General features: G+C 35.1%; 18 non-coding genes across 18 annotated transcripts; all 18 read right to left on the bottom strand.

Moving 5' to 3' along the window:
• Positions 1–1,251: 1,251 nt before the first annotated feature.
• Positions 1,252–1,358, bottom strand: LOC148514304 (U6 spliceosomal RNA). The gene has a single exon (XR_015879813.1). It is a non-coding gene; the product is annotated as a U6 spliceosomal RNA (small nuclear RNA).
• Positions 1,359–1,880: 522 nt separating this feature from the next.
• Positions 1,881–1,987, bottom strand: LOC148514303 (U6 spliceosomal RNA). The gene has a single exon (XR_015879812.1). It is a non-coding gene; the product is annotated as a U6 spliceosomal RNA (small nuclear RNA).
• A 1,531-nt stretch (positions 1,988–3,518) lies between these two features.
• Positions 3,519–3,625, bottom strand: LOC148514302 (U6 spliceosomal RNA). Its single transcript, XR_015879811.1, has one exon. It is a non-coding gene; the product is annotated as a U6 spliceosomal RNA (small nuclear RNA).
• A 522-nt stretch (positions 3,626–4,147) lies between these two features.
• On the bottom strand, positions 4,148–4,254 carry LOC148514301 (U6 spliceosomal RNA). The gene has a single exon (XR_015879535.1). It is a non-coding gene; the product is annotated as a U6 spliceosomal RNA (small nuclear RNA).
• Positions 4,255–5,785: 1,531 nt separating this feature from the next.
• LOC148514300 (U6 spliceosomal RNA) lies at positions 5,786–5,892 on the bottom strand. The gene has a single exon (XR_015879810.1). It is a non-coding gene; the product is annotated as a U6 spliceosomal RNA (small nuclear RNA).
• A 522-nt stretch (positions 5,893–6,414) lies between these two features.
• LOC148514299 (U6 spliceosomal RNA) lies at positions 6,415–6,521 on the bottom strand. The gene has a single exon (XR_015879534.1). It is a non-coding gene; the product is annotated as a U6 spliceosomal RNA (small nuclear RNA).
• Positions 6,522–8,052: 1,531 nt separating this feature from the next.
• Positions 8,053–8,159, bottom strand: LOC148514298 (U6 spliceosomal RNA). The gene has a single exon (XR_015879809.1). It is a non-coding gene; the product is annotated as a U6 spliceosomal RNA (small nuclear RNA).
• Positions 8,160–8,682: 523 nt separating this feature from the next.
• Positions 8,683–8,789, bottom strand: LOC148514297 (U6 spliceosomal RNA). Its single transcript, XR_015879533.1, has one exon. It is a non-coding gene; the product is annotated as a U6 spliceosomal RNA (small nuclear RNA).
• Positions 8,790–10,320: 1,531 nt separating this feature from the next.
• On the bottom strand, positions 10,321–10,427 carry LOC148514296 (U6 spliceosomal RNA). The gene has a single exon (XR_015879808.1). It is a non-coding gene; the product is annotated as a U6 spliceosomal RNA (small nuclear RNA).
• A 523-nt stretch (positions 10,428–10,950) lies between these two features.
• On the bottom strand, positions 10,951–11,057 carry LOC148514295 (U6 spliceosomal RNA). Its single transcript, XR_015879531.1, has one exon. It is a non-coding gene; the product is annotated as a U6 spliceosomal RNA (small nuclear RNA).
• A 1,531-nt stretch (positions 11,058–12,588) lies between these two features.
• On the bottom strand, positions 12,589–12,695 carry LOC148514294 (U6 spliceosomal RNA). The gene has a single exon (XR_015879807.1). It is a non-coding gene; the product is annotated as a U6 spliceosomal RNA (small nuclear RNA).
• Positions 12,696–13,217: 522 nt separating this feature from the next.
• Positions 13,218–13,324, bottom strand: LOC148514293 (U6 spliceosomal RNA). The gene has a single exon (XR_015879530.1). It is a non-coding gene; the product is annotated as a U6 spliceosomal RNA (small nuclear RNA).
• Positions 13,325–14,855: 1,531 nt separating this feature from the next.
• On the bottom strand, positions 14,856–14,962 carry LOC148514292 (U6 spliceosomal RNA). Its single transcript, XR_015879806.1, has one exon. It is a non-coding gene; the product is annotated as a U6 spliceosomal RNA (small nuclear RNA).
• A 523-nt stretch (positions 14,963–15,485) lies between these two features.
• LOC148514291 (U6 spliceosomal RNA) lies at positions 15,486–15,592 on the bottom strand. The gene has a single exon (XR_015879529.1). It is a non-coding gene; the product is annotated as a U6 spliceosomal RNA (small nuclear RNA).
• A 1,531-nt stretch (positions 15,593–17,123) lies between these two features.
• Positions 17,124–17,230, bottom strand: LOC148514290 (U6 spliceosomal RNA). The gene has a single exon (XR_015879805.1). It is a non-coding gene; the product is annotated as a U6 spliceosomal RNA (small nuclear RNA).
• Positions 17,231–17,752: 522 nt separating this feature from the next.
• LOC148514289 (U6 spliceosomal RNA) lies at positions 17,753–17,859 on the bottom strand. Its single transcript, XR_015879528.1, has one exon. It is a non-coding gene; the product is annotated as a U6 spliceosomal RNA (small nuclear RNA).
• Positions 17,860–19,390: 1,531 nt separating this feature from the next.
• LOC148514288 (U6 spliceosomal RNA) lies at positions 19,391–19,497 on the bottom strand. The gene has a single exon (XR_015879803.1). It is a non-coding gene; the product is annotated as a U6 spliceosomal RNA (small nuclear RNA).
• Positions 19,498–20,020: 523 nt separating this feature from the next.
• Positions 20,021–20,127, bottom strand: LOC148514287 (U6 spliceosomal RNA). Its single transcript, XR_015879802.1, has one exon. It is a non-coding gene; the product is annotated as a U6 spliceosomal RNA (small nuclear RNA).
• Between the last annotated feature and the right edge of the window lie 190 nt (positions 20,128–20,317).

Here is a 20,317-nt window from a genome sequence, read left to right as displayed (position 1 = left end):
TCTTTGGCTAGGATGGCATTTGACAAAAATGGGTGCTCTTTGCCAGGCACCCCTGTGCATCTAAGCAGCCAGGTTTCCAGACATCAGCAAAATCTCCAGCCAAAAAAACATTTACTGCCCATTAAATAACCATTCTTTTTTATAACTTTATAGTTTATAGCATTTAGTTTAGGGAGACTAAAGAATTTTACTTCTAAATGTTTTTAGTTTATAATACTAATCATATGCTAATCACCATTTATGTAATCGGTTAATGTCAAATAAGTGGGCAAAAAGGTCAAAAATGACATAGTTTACACTTAAAATGTATTTGTTGCTAAACAAATTTGGATATATGCAAATTATGTAACTGCTAAACTTTAAGATTGTAAATTAAGTATTGTGTGCACTATCTTTTGGCTCAATTAACAATAAAAGTAAAAAATACAGATGAAAAGCATATGGTAAGTATTGTAAATTAATAATATATATATATTTTGAAGCCACAACTTGGTCTCCCTAATTGTATTGGTATATGATTTAAACTAGCCCTAACATTTTATTTTTATTTTTGTACATTCTGTTAGAGGTGCTTATGTGTTGTGAATGGCTCCTTGGTTTGACATCTAATACATTATGTGTTCAGCTCTTATTTTTGTGGAGCAGAGTTAAAAAAAGAATTTTTAGAAGTCTAGTATATCCATGGGTGTTTGGGGAGTTTCTTGATGGAACATTATGTGTAGAGGGAGAAGCTAGGCATTTGTTCTTTGTGGAAAGGGTCTTAAATCTCATGCATTAAGCAAATTAGGTGATTGCAGCATGCACCATGGGCTTCAATAATTATATATTAGCAGATTTGATTTGCTGGAGATTGTGGTTTTGTACTGTACAATTGTCTAGAGTTATGAATAGTTATTGAATAAAGAAAGATACATTTTTCCACTGTACCAAGCAGAACCTATTGGGTGCAGCAGTGCATATTCATGCCTTCAGACCTGGAGTGACTTGGAGGGGGCACCTGTCCCTTACGTTTCCGCTTCGACCAATAGATACACCCCTGCAAGTTCAATAAGAATTGAAGGTGGCTAAATAATTTTCTAAGTTTAAATATAACTGAGGCAGTCTGCACAATTCACACAATGATAAGTCATGTCTAACTGATGACATCATACAAGAGTTGGTCGATTTGTTCTTTGCTTGCAAAACTTCTTACCTTTTTATCTGCAGGTATCATTAAGTGGAAAAGAATTAATTTGTCCAGAGCTATATACCTAAAATATGGAACGCTTCACGAATTTGCGTGTCATCCTTGCGCAGGGGCCATGCTAATCTTCTCTGTATCGTTCCAATTTTAGTATATGTGCTGCCGAAGCAAGCACATTCCAAAAGCAAAGTCCTAAGATATATATACCCCACCATGTGCCTCAAGATTGATCTTAGGGAGAGTAAAAGATGGAAGTTAAATTCAGATGGGGTTTCAAAGACTGGAGAACACTTTACAATAAACAAGATAGAGCTACTTACTGGCAAAAAATTCAATATCCCATTAAGGAAAGGCCACCAATTTCTATACGTACCACAGTCAAATTAATTATGCAAATTAGCATGTGGAGGTTCATTTCTTTTGGAACCATAGGCTGTACAAGATTAAAATTGCTCCTAAGTACAGAACAAGTGAAGTAGGAATGGAAAGTGGCAAAATAGTCTTCTAAGACTTAATAGAAGTACTGAGACAACCTGCACAATTTAGACAAGAATTGAATTTGAAAATGATATGTCATGTCGAACTGATTTTGTCATAAAAAAGTTGGTCGATTTATTCTTTGCTTGCAAAATTTCTTGACTTTTTATCTGCAGGTATCTTAAGTGGAATCGAATTAATTTGTCCAAAGCTATATACCTAAAATATGGAACGCTTCACGAATTTGCGTGTCATCCTTGCGCAGGGGCCATGCTAATCTTCTCTGTATCGTTCCAATTTTAGTATATGTGCTGCCGAAGCAAGCACATTCCAAAAGCAAAGTCCTAAGAGTTATATACCCCACCATGTGCCTCAAGATTGATCTTAGGGAGAGTGAAAGTTGGAAGTTAAATTTAAATAGGGTTTTATAAACTGGAGAACATTAACAAGATAGAGCTGCTAACTGGCAAAAAAATTCAATATCCCATTAAGGAATAGCCATCGATTTCCATACATACCACAGTGAAACAAATTATGAAAATTGGCATGTAGAGGTTCATTTCTTCAAAACCATAGACCGTACTAGGCTAAAATTGCTTCTTTGCATTCTTTGGCTAGGATGGCATTTGACAAAAATGGGTGCTCTTTGCCAGGCACCCCTGTGCATCTAAGCAGCCAGGTTTCCAGACATCAGCAAAATCTCCAGCCAAAAAAACATTTACTGCCCATTAAATAACCATTCTTTTTTATAACTTTATAGTTTATAGCATTTAGTTTAGGGAGACTAAAGAATTTTACTTCTAAATGTTTTTAGTTTATAATACTAATCATATGCTAATCACCATTTATGTAATCGGTTAATGTCAAATAAGTGGGCAAAAAGGTCAAAAATGACATAGTTTACACTTAAAATGTATTTGTTGCTAAACAAATTTGGATATATGCAAATTATGTAACTGCTAAACTTTAAGATTGTAAATTAAGTATTGTGTGCACTATCTTTTGGCTCAATTAACAATAAAAGTAAAAAATACAGATGAAAAGCATATGGTAAGTATTGTAAATTAATAATATATATATATTTTGAAGCCACAACTTGGTCTCCCTAATTGTATTGGTATATGATTTAAACTAGCCCTAACATTTTATTTTTATTTTTGTACATTCTGTTAGAGGTGCTTATGTGTTGTGAATGGCTCCTTGGTTTGACATCTAATACATTATGTGTTCAGCTCTTATTTTTGTGGAGCAGAGTTAAAAAAAGAATTTTTAGAAGTCTAGTATATCCATGGGTGTTTGGGGAGTTTCTTGATGGAACATTATGTGTAGAGGGAGAAGCTAGGCATTTGTTCTTTGTGGAAAGGGTCTTAACTCTCATGCATTAAGCAAATTAGGTGATTGCAGCATGCACCATGGGCTTCAATAATTATATATTAGCAGATTTGATTTGCTGGAGATTGTGGTTTTGTACTGTACAATTGTCTAGAGTTATGAATAGTTATTGAATAAAGAAAGATACATTTTTCCACTGTACCAAGCAGAACCTATTGGGTGCAGCAGTGCATATTCATGCCTTCAGACCTGGAGTGACTTGGAGGGGGCACCTGTCCCTTACGTTTCCGCTTCGACCAATAGATACACCCCTGCAAGTTCAATAAGAATTGAAGGTGGCTAAATAATTTTCTAAGTTTAAATATAACTGAGGCAGTCTGCACAATTCACACAATGATAAGTCATGTCTAACTGATGACATCATACAAGAGTTGGTCGATTTGTTCTTTGCTTGCAAAACTTCTTACCTTTTTATCTGCAGGTATCATTAAGTGGAAAAGAATTAATTTGTCCAGAGCTATATACCTAAAATATGGAACGCTTCACGAATTTGCGTGTCATCCTTGCGCAGGGGCCATGCTAATCTTCTCTGTATCGTTCCAATTTTAGTATATGTGCTGCCGAAGCAAGCACATTCCAAAAGCAAAGTCCTAAGATATATATACCCCACCATGTGCCTCAAGATTGATCTTAGGGAGAGTAAAAGATGGAAGTTAAATTCAGATGGGGTTTCAAAGACTGGAGAACACTTTACAATAAACAAGATAGAGCTACTTACTGGCAAAAAATTCAATATCCCATTAAGGAAAGGCCACCAATTTCTATACGTACCACAGTCAAATTAATTATGCAAATTAGCATGTGGAGGTTCATTTCTTTTGGAACCATAGGCTGTACAAGATTAAAATTGCTCCTAAGTACAGAACAAGTGAAGTAGGAATGGAAAATGGCAAAATAGTTTTCTAAGACTTAATAGAAGTACTGAGACAACCTGCACAATTTAGACAAGAATTGAATTTGAAAATGATATGTCATGTCGAACTGATTTTGTCATAAAAAAGTTGGTCGATTTGTTCTTTGCTTGCAAAATTTCTTGACTTTTTATCTGCAGGTATCTTAAGTGGAATCGAATTAATTTGTCCAGAGCTATATACCTAAAATATGGAACGCTTCACGAATTTGCGTGTCATCCTTGTGCAGGGGCCATGCTAATCTTCTCTGTATCGTTCCAATTTTAGTATATGTGCTGCCGAAGCAAGCACATTCCAAAAGCAAAGTCCTAAGAGTTATATACCCCACCATGTGCCTCAAGATTGATCTTAGGAAGAGTGAAAGTTGGAAGTTAAATTTAAATAGGGTTTTATAAACTGGAGAACATTAACAAGATAGAGCTGCTAACTGGCAAAAAAATTCAATATCCCATTAAGGAATAGCCATCGATTTCCATACATACCACAGTGAAACAAATTATGAAAATTGGCATGTAGAGGTTCATTTCTTCAAAACCATAGACCGTACTAGGCTAAAATTGCTTCTTCGCATTCTTTGGCTAGGATGGCACTTGACAAAAATGGGTGCTCTTTGCCAGGCACCCCTGTGCATCTAAGCAGCCAGGTTTCCAGACATCAGCAAAATCTCCAGCCAAAAAAACATTTACTGCCCATTAAATAACCATTCTTTTTTATAACTTTATAGTTTATAGCATTTAGTTTAGGGAGACTAAAGAATTTTACTTCTAAATGTTTTTAGTTTATAATACTAATCATATGCTAATCACCATTTATGTAATCGGTTAATGTCAAATAAGTGGGCAAAAAGGTCAAAAATGACATAGTTTACACTTAAAATGTATTTGTTGCTAAACAAATTTGGATATATGCAAATTATGTAACTGCTAAACTTTAAGATTGTAAATTAAGTATTGTGTGCACTATCTTTTGGCTCAATTAACAATAAAAGTAAAAAATACAGATGAAAAGCATATGGTAAGTATTGTAAATTAATAATATATATATATTTTGAAGCCACAACTTGGTCTCCCTAATTGTATTGGTATATGATTTAAACTAGCCCTAACATTTTATTTTTATTTTTGTACATTCTGTTAGAGGTGCTTATGTGTTGTGAATGGCTCCTTGGTTTGACATCTAATACATTATGTGTTCAGCTCTTATTTTTGTGGAGCAGAGTTAAAAAAAGAATTTTTAGAAGTCTAGTATATCCATGGGTGTTTGGGGAGTTTCTTGATGGAACATTATGTGTAGAGGGAGAAGCTAGGCATTTGTTCTTTGTGGAAAGGGTCTTAAATCTCATGCATTAAGCAAATTAGGTGATTGCAGCATGCACCATGGGCTTCAATAATTATATATTAGCAGATTTGATTTGCTGGAGATTGTGGTTTTGTACTGTACAATTGTCTAGAGTTATGAATAGTTATTGGATAAAGAAAGATACATTTTTCCACTGTACCAAGCAGAACCTATTGGGTGCAGCAGTGCATATTCATGCCTTCAGACCTGGAGTGACTTGGAGGGGGCACCTGTCCCTTACGTTTCCGCTTCGACCAATAGATACACCCCTGCAAGTTCAATAAGAATTGAAGGTGGCTAAATAATTTTCTAAGTTTAAATATAACTGAGGCAGTCTGCACAATTCACACAATGATAAGTCATGTCTAACTGATGACATCATACAAGAGTTGGTCGATTTGTTCTTTGCTTGCAAAACTTCTTACCTTTTTATCTGCAGGTATCATTAAGTGGAAAAGAATTAATTTGTCCAGAGCTATATACCTAAAATATGGAACGCTTCACGAATTTGCGTGTCATCCTTGCGCAGGGGCCATGCTAATCTTCTCTGTATCGTTCCAATTTTAGTATATGTGCTGCCGAAGCAAGCACATTCCAAAAGCAAAGTCCTAAGATATATATACCCCACCATGTGCCTCAAGATTGATCTTAGGGAGAGTAAAAGATGGAAGTTAAATTCAGATGGGGTTTCAAAGACTGGAGAACACTTTACAATAAACAAGATAGAGCTACTTACTGGCAAAAAATTCAATATCCCATTAAGGAAAGGCCACCAATTTCTATACGTACCACAGTCAAATTAATTATGCAAATTAGCATGTGGAGGTTCATTTCTTTTGGAACCATAGGCTGTACAAGATTAAAATTGCTCCTAAGTACAGAACAAGTGAAGTAGGAATGGAAAATGGCAAAATAGTTTTCTAAGACTTAATAGAAGTACTGAGACAACCTGCACAATTTAGACAAGAATTGAATTTGAAAATGATATGTCATGTCGAACTGATTTTGTCATAAAAAAGTTGGTCGATTTGTTCTTTGCTTGCAAAATTTCTTGACTTTTTATCTGCAGGTATCTTAAGTGGAATCGAATTAATTTGTCCAGAGCTATATACCTAAAATATGGAACGCTTCACGAATTTGCGTGTCATCCTTGTGCAGGGGCCATGCTAATCTTCTCTGTATCGTTCCAATTTTAGTATATGTGCTGCCGAAGCAAGCACATTCCAAAAGCAAAGTCCTAAGAGTTATATACCCCACCATGTGCCTCAAGATTGATCTTAGGGAGAGTGAAAGTTGGAAGTTAAATTTAAATAGGGTTTTATAAACTGGAGAACATTAACAAGATAGAGCTGCTAACTGGCAAAAAAATTCAATATCCCATTAAGGAATAGCCATCGATTTCCATACATACCACAGTGAAACAAATTATGAAAATTGGCATGTAGAGGTTCATTTCTTCAAAACCATAGACCGTACTAGGCTAAAATTGCTTCTTTGCATTCTTTGGCTAGGATGGCACTTGACAAAAATGGGTGCTCTTTGCCAGGCACCCCTGTGCATCTAAGCAGCCAGGTTTCCAGACATCAGCAAAATCTCCAGCCAAAAAAACATTTACTGCCCATTAAATAACCATTCTTTTTTATAACTTTATAGTTTATAGCATTTAGTTTAGGGAGACTAAAGAATTTTACTTCTAAATGTTTTTAGTTTATAATACTAATCATATGCTAATCACCATTTATGTAATCGGTTAATGTCAAATAAGTGGGCAAAAAGGTCAAAAATGACATAGTTTACACTTAAAATGTATTTGTTGCTAAACAAATTTGGATATATGCAAATTATGTAACTGCTAAACTTTAAGATTGTAAATTAAGTATTGTGTGCACTATCTTTTGGCTCAATTAACAATAAAAGTAAAAAATACAGATGAAAAGCATATGGTAAGTATTGTAAATTAATAATATATATATATTTTGAAGCCACAACTTGGTCTCCCTAATTGTATTGGTATATGATTTAAACTAGCCCTAACATTTTATTTTTATTTTTGTACATTCTGTTAGAGGTGCTTATGTGTTGTGAATGGCTCCTTGGTTTGACATCTAATACATTATGTGTTCAGCTCTTATTTTTGTGGAGCAGAGTTAAAAAAAGAATTTTTAGAAGTCTAGTATATCCATGGGTGTTTGGGGAGTTTCTTGATGGAACATTATGTGTAGAGGGAGAAGCTAGGCATTTGTTCTTTGTGGAAAGGGTCTTAAATCTCATGCATTAAGCAAATTAGGTGATTGCAGCATGCACCATGGGCTTCAATAATTATATATTAGCAGATTTGATTTGCTGGAGATTGTGGTTTTGTACTGTACAATTGTCTAGAGTTATGAATAGTTATTGGATAAAGAAAGATACATTTTTCCACTGTACCAAGCAGAACCTATTGGGTGCAGCAGTGCATATTCATGCCTTCAGACCTGGAGTGACTTGGAGGGGGCACCTGTCCCTTACGTTTCCGCTTCGACCAATAGATACACCCCTGCAAGTTCAATAAGAATTGAAGGTGGCTAAATAATTTTCTAAGTTTAAATATAACTGAGGCAGTCTGCACAATTCACACAATGATAAGTCATGTCTAACTGATGACATCATACAAGAGTTGGTCGATTTGTTCTTTGCTTGCAAAACTTCTTACCTTTTTATCTGCAGGTATCATTAAGTGGAAAAGAATTAATTTGTCCAGAGCTATATACCTAAAATATGGAACGCTTCACGAATTTGCGTGTCATCCTTGCGCAGGGGCCATGCTAATCTTCTCTGTATCGTTCCAATTTTAGTATATGTGCTGCCGAAGCAAGCACATTCCAAAAGCAAAGTCCTAAGATATATATACCCCACCATGTGCCTCAAGATTGATCTTAGGGAGAGTAAAAGATGGAAGTTAAATTCAGATGGGGTTTCAAAGACTGGAGAACACTTTACAATAAACAAGATAGAGCTACTTACTGGCAAAAAAATTCAATATCCCATTAAGGAAAGGCCACCAATTTCTATACGTACCACAGTCAAATTAATTATGCAAATTAGCATGTGGAGGTTCATTTCTTTTGGAACCATAGGCTGTACAAGATTAAAATTGCTCCTAAGTACAGAACAAGTGAAGTAGGAATGGAAAATGGCAAAATAGTTTTCTAAGACTTAATAGAAGTACTGAGACAACCTGCACAATTTAGACAAGAATTGAATTTGAAAATGATATGTCATGTCGAACTGATTTTGTCATAAAAAAGTTGGTCGATTTGTTCTTTGCTTGCAAAATTTCTTGACTTTTTATCTGCAGGTATCTTAAGTGGAATCGAATTAATTTGTCCAGAGCTATATACCTAAAATATGGAACGCTTCACGAATTTGCGTGTCATCCTTGTGCAGGGGCCATGCTAATCTTCTCTGTATCGTTCCAATTTTAGTATATGTGCTGCCGAAGCAAGCACATTCCAAAAGCAAAGTCCTAAGAGTTATATACCCCACCATGTGCCTCAAGATTGATCTTAGGGAGAGTGAAAGTTGGAAGTTAAATTTAAATAGGGTTTTATAAACTGGAGAACATTAACAAGATAGAGCTGCTAACTGGCAAAAAAATTCAATATCCCATTAAGGAATAGCCATCGATTTCCATACATACCACAGTGAAACAAATTATGAAAATTGGCATGTAGAGGTTCATTTCTTCAAAACCATAGACCGTACTAGGCTAAAATTGCTTCTTCGCATTCTTTGGCTAGGATGGCACTTGACAAAAATGGGTGCTCTTTGCCAGGCACCCCTGTGCATCTAAGCAGCCAGGTTTCCAGACATCAGCAAAATCTCCAGCCAAAAAAACATTTACTGCCCATTAAATAACCATTCTTTTTTATAACTTTATAGTTTATAGCATTTAGTTTAGGGAGACTAAAGAATTTTACTTCTAAATGTTTTTAGTTTATAATACTAATCATATGCTAATCACCATTTATGTAATCGGTTAATGTCAAATAAGTGGGCAAAAAGGTCAAAAATGACATAGTTTACACTTAAAATGTATTTGTTGCTAAACAAATTTGGATATATGCAAATTATGTAACTGCTAAACTTTAAGATTGTAAATTAAGTATTGTGTGCACTATCTTTTGGCTCAATTAACAATAAAAGTAAAAAATACAGATGAAAAGCATATGGTAAGTATTGTAAATTAATAATATATATATATTTTGAAGCCACAACTTGGTCTCCCTAATTGTATTGGTATATGATTTAAACTAGCCCTAACATTTTATTTTTATTTTTGTACATTCTGTTAGAGGTGCTTATGTGTTGTGAATGGCTCCTTGGTTTGACATCTAATACATTATGTGTTCAGCTCTTATTTTTGTGGAGCAGAGTTAAAAAAAGAATTTTTAGAAGTCTAGTATATCCATGGGTGTTTGGGGAGTTTCTTGATGGAACATTATGTGTAGAGGGAGAAGCTAGGCATTTGTTCTTTGTGGAAAGGGTCTTAAATCTCATGCATTAAGCAAATTAGGTGATTGCAGCATGCACCATGGGCTTCAATAATTATATATTAGCAGATTTGATTTGCTGGAGATTGTGGTTTTGTACTGTACAATTGTCTAGAGTTATGAATAGTTATTGGATAAAGAAAGATACATTTTTCCACTGTACCAAGCAGAACCTATTGGGTGCAGCAGTGCATATTCATGCCTTCAGACCTGGAGTGACTTGGAGGGGGCACCTGTCCCTTACGTTTCCGCTTCGACCAATAGATACACCCCTGCAAGTTCAATAAGAATTGAAGGTGGCTAAATAATTTTCTAAGTTTAAATATAACTGAGGCAGTCTGCACAATTCACACAATGATAAGTCATGTCTAACTGATGACATCATACAAGAGTTGGTCGATTTGTTCTTTGCTTGCAAAACTTCTTACCTTTTTATCTGCAGGTATCATTAAGTGGAAAAGAATTAATTTGTCCAGAGCTATATACCTAAAATATGGAACGCTTCACGAATTTGCGTGTCATCCTTGCGCAGGGGCCATGCTAATCTTCTCTGTATCGTTCCAATTTTAGTATATGTGCTGCCGAAGCAAGCACATTCCAAAAGCAAAGTCCTAAGATATATATACCCCACCATGTGCCTCAAGATTGATCTTAGGGAGAGTAAAAGATGGAAGTTAAATTCAGATGGGGTTTCAAAGACTGGAGAACACTTTACAATAAACAAGATAGAGCTACTTACTGGCAAAAAAATTCAATATCCCATTAAGGAAAGGCCACCAATTTCTATACGTACCACAGTCAAATTAATTATGCAAATTAGCATGTGGAGGTTCATTTCTTTTGGAACCATAGGCTGTACAAGATTAAAATTGCTCCTAAGTACAGAACAAGTGAAGTAGGAATGGAAAATGGCAAAATAGTTTTCTAAGACTTAATAGAAGTACTGAGACAACCTGCACAATTTAGACAAGAATTGAATTTGAAAATGATATGTCATGTCGAACTGATTTTGTCATAAAAAAGTTGGTCGATTTGTTCTTTGCTTGCAAAATTTCTTGACTTTTTATCTGCAGGTATCTTAAGTGGAATCGAATTAATTTGTCCAGAGCTATATACCTAAAATATGGAACGCTTCACGAATTTGCGTGTCATCCTTGTGCAGGGGCCATGCTAATCTTCTCTGTATCGTTCCAATTTTAGTATATGTGCTGCCGAAGCAAGCACATTCCAAAAGCAAAGTCCTAAGAGTTATATACCCCACCATGTGCCTCAAGATTGATCTTAGGGAGAGTGAAAGTTGGAAGTTAAATTTAAATAGGGTTTTATAAACTGGAGAACATTAACAAGATAGAGCTGCTAACTGGCAAAAAAATTCAATATCCCATTAAGGAATAGCCATCGATTTCCATACATACCACAGTGAAACAAATTATGAAAATTGGCATGTAGAGGTTCATTTCTTCAAAACCATAGACCGTACTAGGCTAAAATTGCTTCTTCGCATTCTTTGGCTAGGATGGCACTTGACAAAAATGGGTGCTCTTTGCCAGGCACCCCTGTGCATCTAAGCAGCCAGGTTTCCAGACATCAGCAAAATCTCCAGCCAAAAAAACATTTACTGCCCATTAAATAACCATTCTTTTTTATAACTTTATAGTTTATAGCATTTAGTTTAGGGAGACTAAAGAATTTTACTTCTAAATGTTTTTAGTTTATAATACTAATCATATGCTAATCACCATTTATGTAATCGGTTAATGTCAAATAAGTGGGCAAAAAGGTCAAAAATGACATAGTTTACACTTAAAATGTATTTGTTGCTAAACAAATTTGGATATATGCAAATTATGTAACTGCTAAACTTTAAGATTGTAAATTAAGTATTGTGTGCACTATCTTTTGGCTCAATTAACAATAAAAGTAAAAAATACAGATGAAAAGCATATGGTAAGTATTGTAAATTAATAATATATATATATTTTGAAGCCACAACTTGGTCTCCCTAATTGTATTGGTATATGATTTAAACTAGCCCTAACATTTTATTTTTATTTTTGTACATTCTGTTAGAGGTGCTTATGTGTTGTGAATGGCTCCTTGGTTTGACATCTAATACATTATGTGTTCAGCTCTTATTTTTGTGGAGCAGAGTTAAAAAAAGAATTTTTAGAAGTCTAGTATATCCATGGGTGTTTGGGGAGTTTCTTGATGGAACATTATGTGTAGAGGGAGAAGCTAGGCATTTGTTCTTTGTGGAAAGGGTCTTAACTCTCATGCATTAAGCAAATTAGGTGATTGCAGCATGCACCATGGGCTTCAATAATTATATATTAGCAGATTTGATTTGCTGGAGATTGTGGTTTTGTACTGTACAATTGTCTAGAGTTATGAATAGTTATTGAATAAAGAAAGATACATTTTTCCACTGTACCAAGCAGAACCTATTGGGTGCAGCAGTGCATATTCATGCCTTCAGACCTGGAGTGACTTGGAGGGGGCACCTGTCCCTTACGTTTCCGCTTCGACCAATAGATACACCCCTGCAAGTTCAATAAGAATTGAAGGTGGCTAAATAATTTTCTAAGTTTAAATATAACTGAGGCAGTCTGCACAATTCACACAATGATAAGTCATGTCTAACTGATGACATCATACAAGAGTTGGTCGATTTGTTCTTTGCTTGCAAAACTTCTTACCTTTTTATCTGCAGGTATCATTAAGTGGAAAAGAATTAATTTGTCCAGAGCTATATACCTAAAATATGGAACGCTTCACGAATTTGCGTGTCATCCTTGCGCAGGGGCCATGCTAATCTTCTCTGTATCGTTCCAATTTTAGTATATGTGCTGCCGAAGCAAGCACATTCCAAAAGCAAAGTCCTAAGATATATATACCCCACCATGTGCCTCAAGATTGATCTTAGGGAGAGTAAAAGATGGAAGTTAAATTCAGATGGGGTTTCAAAGACTGGAGAACACTTTACAATAAACAAGATAGAGCTACTTACTGGCAAAAAATTCAATATCCCATTAAGGAAAGGCCACCAATTTCTATACGTACCACAGTCAAATTAATTATGCAAATTAGCATGTGGAGGTTCATTTCTTTTGGAACCATAGGCTGTACAAGATTAAAATTGCTCCTAAGTACAGAACAAGTGAAGTAGGAATGGAAAATGGCAAAATAGTTTTCTAAGACTTAATAGAAGTACTGAGACAACCTGCACAATTTAGACAAGAATTGAATTTGAAAATGATATGTCATGTCGAACTGATTTTGTCATAAAAAAGTTGGTCGATTTGTTCTTTGCTTGCAAAATTTCTTGACTTTTTATCTGCAGGTATCTTAAGTGGAATCGAATTAATTTGTCCAGAGCTATATACCTAAAATATGGAACGCTTCACGAATTTGCGTGTCATCCTTGTGCAGGGGCCATGCTAATCTTCTCTGTATCGTTCCAATTTTAGTATATGTGCTGCCGAAGCAAGCACATTCCAAAAGCAAAGTCCTAAGAGTTATATACCCCACCATGTGCCTCAAGATTGATCTTAGGGAGAGTGAAAGTTGGAAGTTAAATTTAAATAGGGTTTTATAAACTGGAGAACATTAACAAGATAGAGCTGCTAACTGGCAAAAAAATTCAATATCCCATTAAGGAATAGCCATCGATTTCCATACATACCACAGTGAAACAAATTATGAAAATTGGCATGTAGAGGTTCATTTCTTCAAAACCATAGACCGTACTAGGCTAAAATTGCTTCTTCGCATTCTTTGGCTAGGATGGCACTTGACAAAAATGGGTGCTCTTTGCCAGGCACCCCTGTGCATCTAAGCAGCCAGGTTTCCAGACATCAGCAAAATCTCCAGCCAAAAAAACATTTACTGCCCATTAAATAACCATTCTTTTTTATAACTTTATAGTTTATAGCATTTAGTTTAGGGAGACTAAAGAATTTTACTTCTAAATGTTTTTAGTTTATAATACTAATCATATGCTAATCACCATTTATGTAATCGGTTAATGTCAAATAAGTGGGCAAAAAGGTCAAAAATGACATAGTTTACACTTAAAATGTATTTGTTGCTAAACAAATTTGGATATATGCAAATTATGTAACTGCTAAACTTTAAGATTGTAAATTAAGTATTGTGTGCACTATCTTTTGGCTCAATTAACAATAAAAGTAAAAAATACAGATGAAAAGCATATGGTAAGTATTGTAAATTAATAATATATATATATTTTGAAGCCACAACTTGGTCTCCCTAATTGTATTGGTATATGATTTAAACTAGCCCTAACATTTTATTTTTATTTTTGTACATTCTGTTAGAGGTGCTTATGTGTTGTGAATGGCTCCTTGGTTTGACATCTAATACATTATGTGTTCAGCTCTTATTTTTGTGGAGCAGAGTTAAAAAAAGAATTTTTAGAAGTCTAGTATATCCATGGGTGTTTGGGGAGTTTCTTGATGGAACATTATGTGTAGAGGGAGAAGCTAGGCATTTGTTCTTTGTGGAAAGGGTCTTAAATCTCATGCATTAAGCAAATTAGGTGATTGCAGCATGCACCATGGGCTTCAATAATTATATATTAGCAGATTTGATTTGCTGGAGATTGTGGTTTTGTACTGTACAATTGTCTAGAGTTATGAATAGTTATTGGATAAAGAAAGATACATTTTTCCACTGTACCAAGCAGAACCTATTGGGTGCAGCAGTGCATATTCATGCCTTCAGACCTGGAGTGACTTGGAGGGGGCACCTGTCCCTTACGTTTCCGCTTCGACCAATAGATACACCCCTGCAAGTTCAATAAGAATTGAAGGTGGCTAAATAATTTTCTAAGTTTAAATATAACTGAGGCAGTCTGCACAATTCACACAATGATAAGTCATGTCTAACTGATGACATCATACAAGAGTTGGTCGATTTGTTCTTTGCTTGCAAAACTTCTTACCTTTTTATCTGCAGGTATCATTAAGTGGAAAAGAATTAATTTGTCCAGAGCTATATACCTAAAATATGGAACGCTTCACGAATTTGCGTGTCATCCTTGCGCAGGGGCCATGCTAATCTTCTCTGTATCGTTCCAATTTTAGTATATGTGCTGCCGAAGCAAGCACATTCCAAAAGCAAAGTCCTAAGATATATATACCCCACCATGTGCCTCAAGATTGATCTTAGGGAGAGTAAAAGATGGAAGTTAAATTCAGATGGGGTTTCAAAGACTGGAGAACACTTTACAATAAACAAGATAGAGCTACTTACTGGCAAAAAAATTCAATATCCCATTAAGGAAAGGCCACCAATTTCTATACGTACCACAGTCAAATTAATTATGCAAATTAGCATGTGGAGGTTCATTTCTTTTGGAACCATAGGCTGTACAAGATTAAAATTGCTCCTAAGTACAGAACAAGTGAAGTAGGAATGGAAAATGGCAAAATAGTTTTCTAAGACTTAATAGAAGTACTGAGACAACCTGCACAATTTAGACAAGAATTGAATTTGAAAATGATATGTCATGTCGAACTGATTTTGTCATAAAAAAGTTGGTCGATTTGTTCTTTGCTTGCAAAATTTCTTGACTTTTTATCTGCAGGTATCTTAAGTGGAATCGAATTAATTTGTCCAGAGCTATATACCTAAAATATGGAACGCTTCACGAATTTGCGTGTCATCCTTGTGCAGGGGCCATGCTAATCTTCTCTGTATCGTTCCAATTTTAGTATATGTGCTGCCGAAGCAAGCACATTCCAAAAGCAAAGTCCTAAGAGTTATATACCCCACCATGTGCCTCAAGATTGATCTTAGGGAGAGTGAAAGTTGGAAGTTAAATTTAAATAGGGTTTTATAAACTGGAGAACATTAACAAGATAGAGCTGCTAACTGGCAAAAAAATTCAATATCCCATTAAGGAATAGCCATCGATTTCCATACATACCACAGTGAAACAAATTATGAAAATTGGCATGTAGAGGTTCATTTCTTCAAAACCATAGACCGTACTAGGCTAAAATTGCTTCTTCGCATTCTTTGGCTAGGATGGCACTTGACAAAAATGGGTGCTCTTTGCCAGGCACCCCTGTGCATCTAAGCAGCCAGGTTTCCAGACATCAGCAAAATCTCCAGCCAAAAAAACATTTACTGCCCATTAAATAACCATTCTTTTTTATAACTTTATAGTTTATAGCATTTAGTTTAGGGAGACTAAAGAATTTTACTTCTAAATGTTTTTAGTTTATAATACTAATCATATGCTAATCACCATTTATGTAATCGGTTAATGTCAAATAAGTGGGCAAAAAGGTCAAAAATGACATAGTTTACACTTAAAATGTATTTGTTGCTAAACAAATTTGGATATATGCAAATTATGTAACTGCTAAACTTTAAGATTGTAAATTAAGTATTGTGTGCACTATCTTTTGGCTCAATTAACAATAAAAGTAAAAAATACAGATGAAAAGCATATGGTAAGTATTGTAAATTAATAATATATATATATTTTGAAGCCACAACTTGGTCTCCCTAATTGTATTGGTATATGATTTAAACTAGCCCTAACATTTTATTTTTATTTTTGTACATTCTGTTAGAGGTGCTTATGTGTTGTGAATGGCTCCTTGGTTTGACATCTAATACATTATGTGTTCAGCTCTTATTTTTGTGGAGCAGAGTTAAAAAAAGAATTTTTAGAAGTCTAGTATATCCATGGGTGTTTGGGGAGTTTCTTGATGGAACATTATGTGTAGAGGGAGAAGCTAGGCATTTGTTCTTTGTGGAAAGGGTCTTAAATCTCATGCATTAAGCAAATTAGGTGATTGCAGCATGCACCATGGGCTTCAATAATTATATATTAGCAGATTTGATTTGCTGGAGATTGTGGTTTTGTACTGTACAATTGTCTAGAGTTATGAATAGTTATTGAATAAAGAAAGATACATTTTTCCACTGTACCAAGCAGAACCTATTGGGTGCAGCAGTGCATATTCATGCCTTCAGACCTGGAGTGACTTGGAGGGGGCACCTGTCCCTTACGTTTCCGCTTCGACCAATAGATACACCCCTGCAAGTTCAATAAGAATTGAAGGTGGCTAAATAATTTTCTAAGTTTAAATATAACTGAGGCAGTCTGCACAATTCACACAATGATAAGTCATGTCTAACTGATGACATCATACAAGAGTTGGTCGATTTGTTCTTTGCTTGCAAAACTTCTTACCTTTTTATCTGCAGGTATCATTAAGTGGAAAAGAATTAATTTGTCCAGAGCTATATACCTAAAATATGGAACGCTTCACGAATTTGCGTGTCATCCTTGCGCAGGGGCCATGCTAATCTTCTCTGTATCGTTCCAATTTTAGTATATGTGCTGCCGAAGCAAGCACATTCCAAAAGCAAAGTCCTAAGATATATATACCCCACCATGTGCCTCAAGATTGATCTTAGGGAGAGTAAAAGATGGAAGTTAAATTCAGATGGGGTTTCAAAGACTGGAGAACACTTTACAATAAACAAGATAGAGCTACTTACTGGCAAAAAATTCAATATCCCATTAAGGAAAGGCCACCAATTTCTATACGTACCACAGTCAAATTAATTATGCAAATTAGCATGTGGAGGTTCATTTCTTTTGGAACCATAGGCTGTACAAGATTAAAATTGCTCCTAAGTACAGAACAAGTGAAGTAGGAATGGAAAATGGCAAAATAGTTTTCTAAGACTTAATAGAAGTACTGAGACAACCTGCACAATTTAGACAAGAATTGAATTTGAAAATGATATGTCATGTCGAACTGATTTTGTCATAAAAAAGTTGGTCGATTTGTTCTTTGCTTGCAAAATTTCTTGACTTTTTATCTGCAGGTATCTTAAGTGGAATCGAATTAATTTGTCCAGAGCTATATACCTAAAATATGGAACGCTTCACGAATTTGCGTGTCATCCTTGTGCAGGGGCCATGCTAATCTTCTCTGTATCGTTCCAATTTTAGTATATGTGCTGCCGAAGCAAGCACATTCCAAAAGCAAAGTCCTAAGAGTTATATACCCCACCATGTGCCTCAAGATTGATCTTAGGGAGAGTGAAAGTTGGAAGTTAAATTTAAATAGGGTTTTATAAACTGGAGAACATTAACAAGATAGAGCTGCTAACTGGCAAAAAAATTCAATATCCCATTAAGGAATAGCCATCGATTTCCATACATACCACAGTGAAACAAATTATGAAAATTGGCATGTAGAGGTTCATTTCTTCAAAACCATAGACCGTACTAGGCTAAAATTGCTTCTTCGCATTCTTTGGCTAGGATGGCACTTGACAAAAATGGGTGCTCTTTGCCAGGCACCCCTGTGCATCTAAGCAGCCAGGTTTCCAGACATCAGCAAAATCTCCAGCCAAAAAAACATTTACTGCCCATTAAATAACCATTCTTTTTTATAACTTTATAGTTTATAGCATTTAGTTTAGGGAGACTAAAGAATTTTACTTCTAAATGTTTTTAGTTTATAATACTAATCATATGCTAATCACCATTTATGTAATCGGTTAATGTCAAATAAGTGGGCAAAAAGGTCAAAAATGACATAGTTTACACTTAAAATGTATTTGTTGCTAAACAAATTTGGATATATGCAAATTATGTAACTGCTAAACTTTAAGATTGTAAATTAAGTATTGTGTGCACTATCTTTTGGCTCAATTAACAATAAAAGTAAAAAATACAGATGAAAAGCATATGGTAAGTATTGTAAATTAATAATATATATATATTTTGAAGCCACAACTTGGTCTCCCTAATTGTATTGGTATATGATTTAAACTAGCCCTAACATTTTATTTTTATTTTTGTACATTCTGTTAGAGGTGCTTATGTGTTGTGAATGGCTCCTTGGTTTGACATCTAATACATTATGTGTTCAGCTCTTATTTTTGTGGAGCAGAGTTAAAAAAAGAATTTTTAGAAGTCTAGTATATCCATGGGTGTTTGGGGAGTTTCTTGATGGAACATTATGTGTAGAGGGAGAAGCTAGGCATTTGTTCTTTGTGGAAAGGGTCTTAAATCTCATGCATTAAGCAAATTAGGTGATTGCAGCATGCACCATGGGCTTCAATAATTATATATTAGCAGATTTGATTTGCTGGAGATTGTGGTTTTGTACTGTACAATTGTCTAGAGTTATGAATAGTTATTGGATAAAGAAAGATACATTTTTCCACTGTACCAAGCAGAACCTATTGGGTGCAGCAGTGCATATTCATGCCTTCAGACCTGGAGTGACTTGGAGGGGGCACCTGTCCCTTACGTTTCCGCTTCGACCAATAGATACACCCCTGCAAGTTCAATAAGAATTGAAGGTGGCTAAATAATTTTCTAAGTTTAAATATAACTGAGGCAGTCTGCACAATTCACACAATGATAAGTCATGTCTAACTGATGACATCATACAAGAGTTGGTCGATTTGTTCTTTGCTTGCAAAACTTCTTACCTTTTTATCTGCAGGTATCATTAAGTGGAAAAGAATTAATTTGTCCAGAGCTATATACCTAAAATATGGAACGCTTCACGAATTTGCGTGTCATCCTTGCGCAGGGGCCATGCTAATCTTCTCTGTATCGTTCCAATTTTAGTATATGTGCTGCCGAAGCAAGCACATTCCAAAAGCAAAGTCCTAAGATATATATACCCCACCATGTGCCTCAAGATTGATCTTAGGGAGAGTAAAAGATGGAAGTTAAATTCAGATGGGGTTTCAAAGACTGGAGAACACTTTACAATAAACAAGATAGAGCTACTTACTGGCAAAAAAATTCAATATCCCATTAAGGAAAGGCCACCAATTTCTATACGTACCACAGTCAAATTAATTATGCAAATTAGCATGTGGAGGTTCATTTCTTTTGGAACCATAGGCTGTACAAGATTAAAATTGCTCCTAAGTACAGAACAAGTGAAGTAGGAATGGAAAGTGGCAAAATAGTTTTCTAAGACTTAATAGAAGTACTGAGACAACCTGCACAATTTAGACAAGAATTGAATTTGAAAATGATATGTCATGTCGAACTGATTTTGTCATAAAAAAGTTGGTCGATTTATTCTTTGCTTGCAAAATTTCTTGACTTTTTATCTGCAGGTATCTTAAGTGGAATCGAATTAATTTGTCCAAAGCTATATACCTAAAATATGGAACGCTTCACGAATTTGCGTGTCATCCTTGCGCAGGGGCCATGCTAATCTTCTCTGTATCGTTCCAATTTTAGTATATGTGCTGCCGAAGCAAGCACATTCCAAAAGCAAAGTCCTAAGAGTTATATACCCCACCATGTGCCTCAAGATTGATCTTAGGGAGAGTGAAAGTTGGAAGTTAAATTTAAATAGGGTTTTATAAACTGGAGAACATTAACAAGATAGAGCTGCTAACTGGCAAAAAAATTCAATATCCCATTAAGGAATAGCCATCGATTTCCATACATA

Source organism: Taudactylus pleione, unplaced genomic scaffold (genome assembly GCF_031769625.1).
Source record: "Taudactylus pleione unplaced genomic scaffold, aTauple2 ptg000262l, whole genome shotgun sequence".
Classification (NCBI taxonomy): domain Eukaryota; kingdom Metazoa; phylum Chordata; class Amphibia; order Anura; family Myobatrachidae; genus Taudactylus; species Taudactylus pleione.
This window is presented reverse-complemented; position numbering and strand designations above follow the sequence as displayed.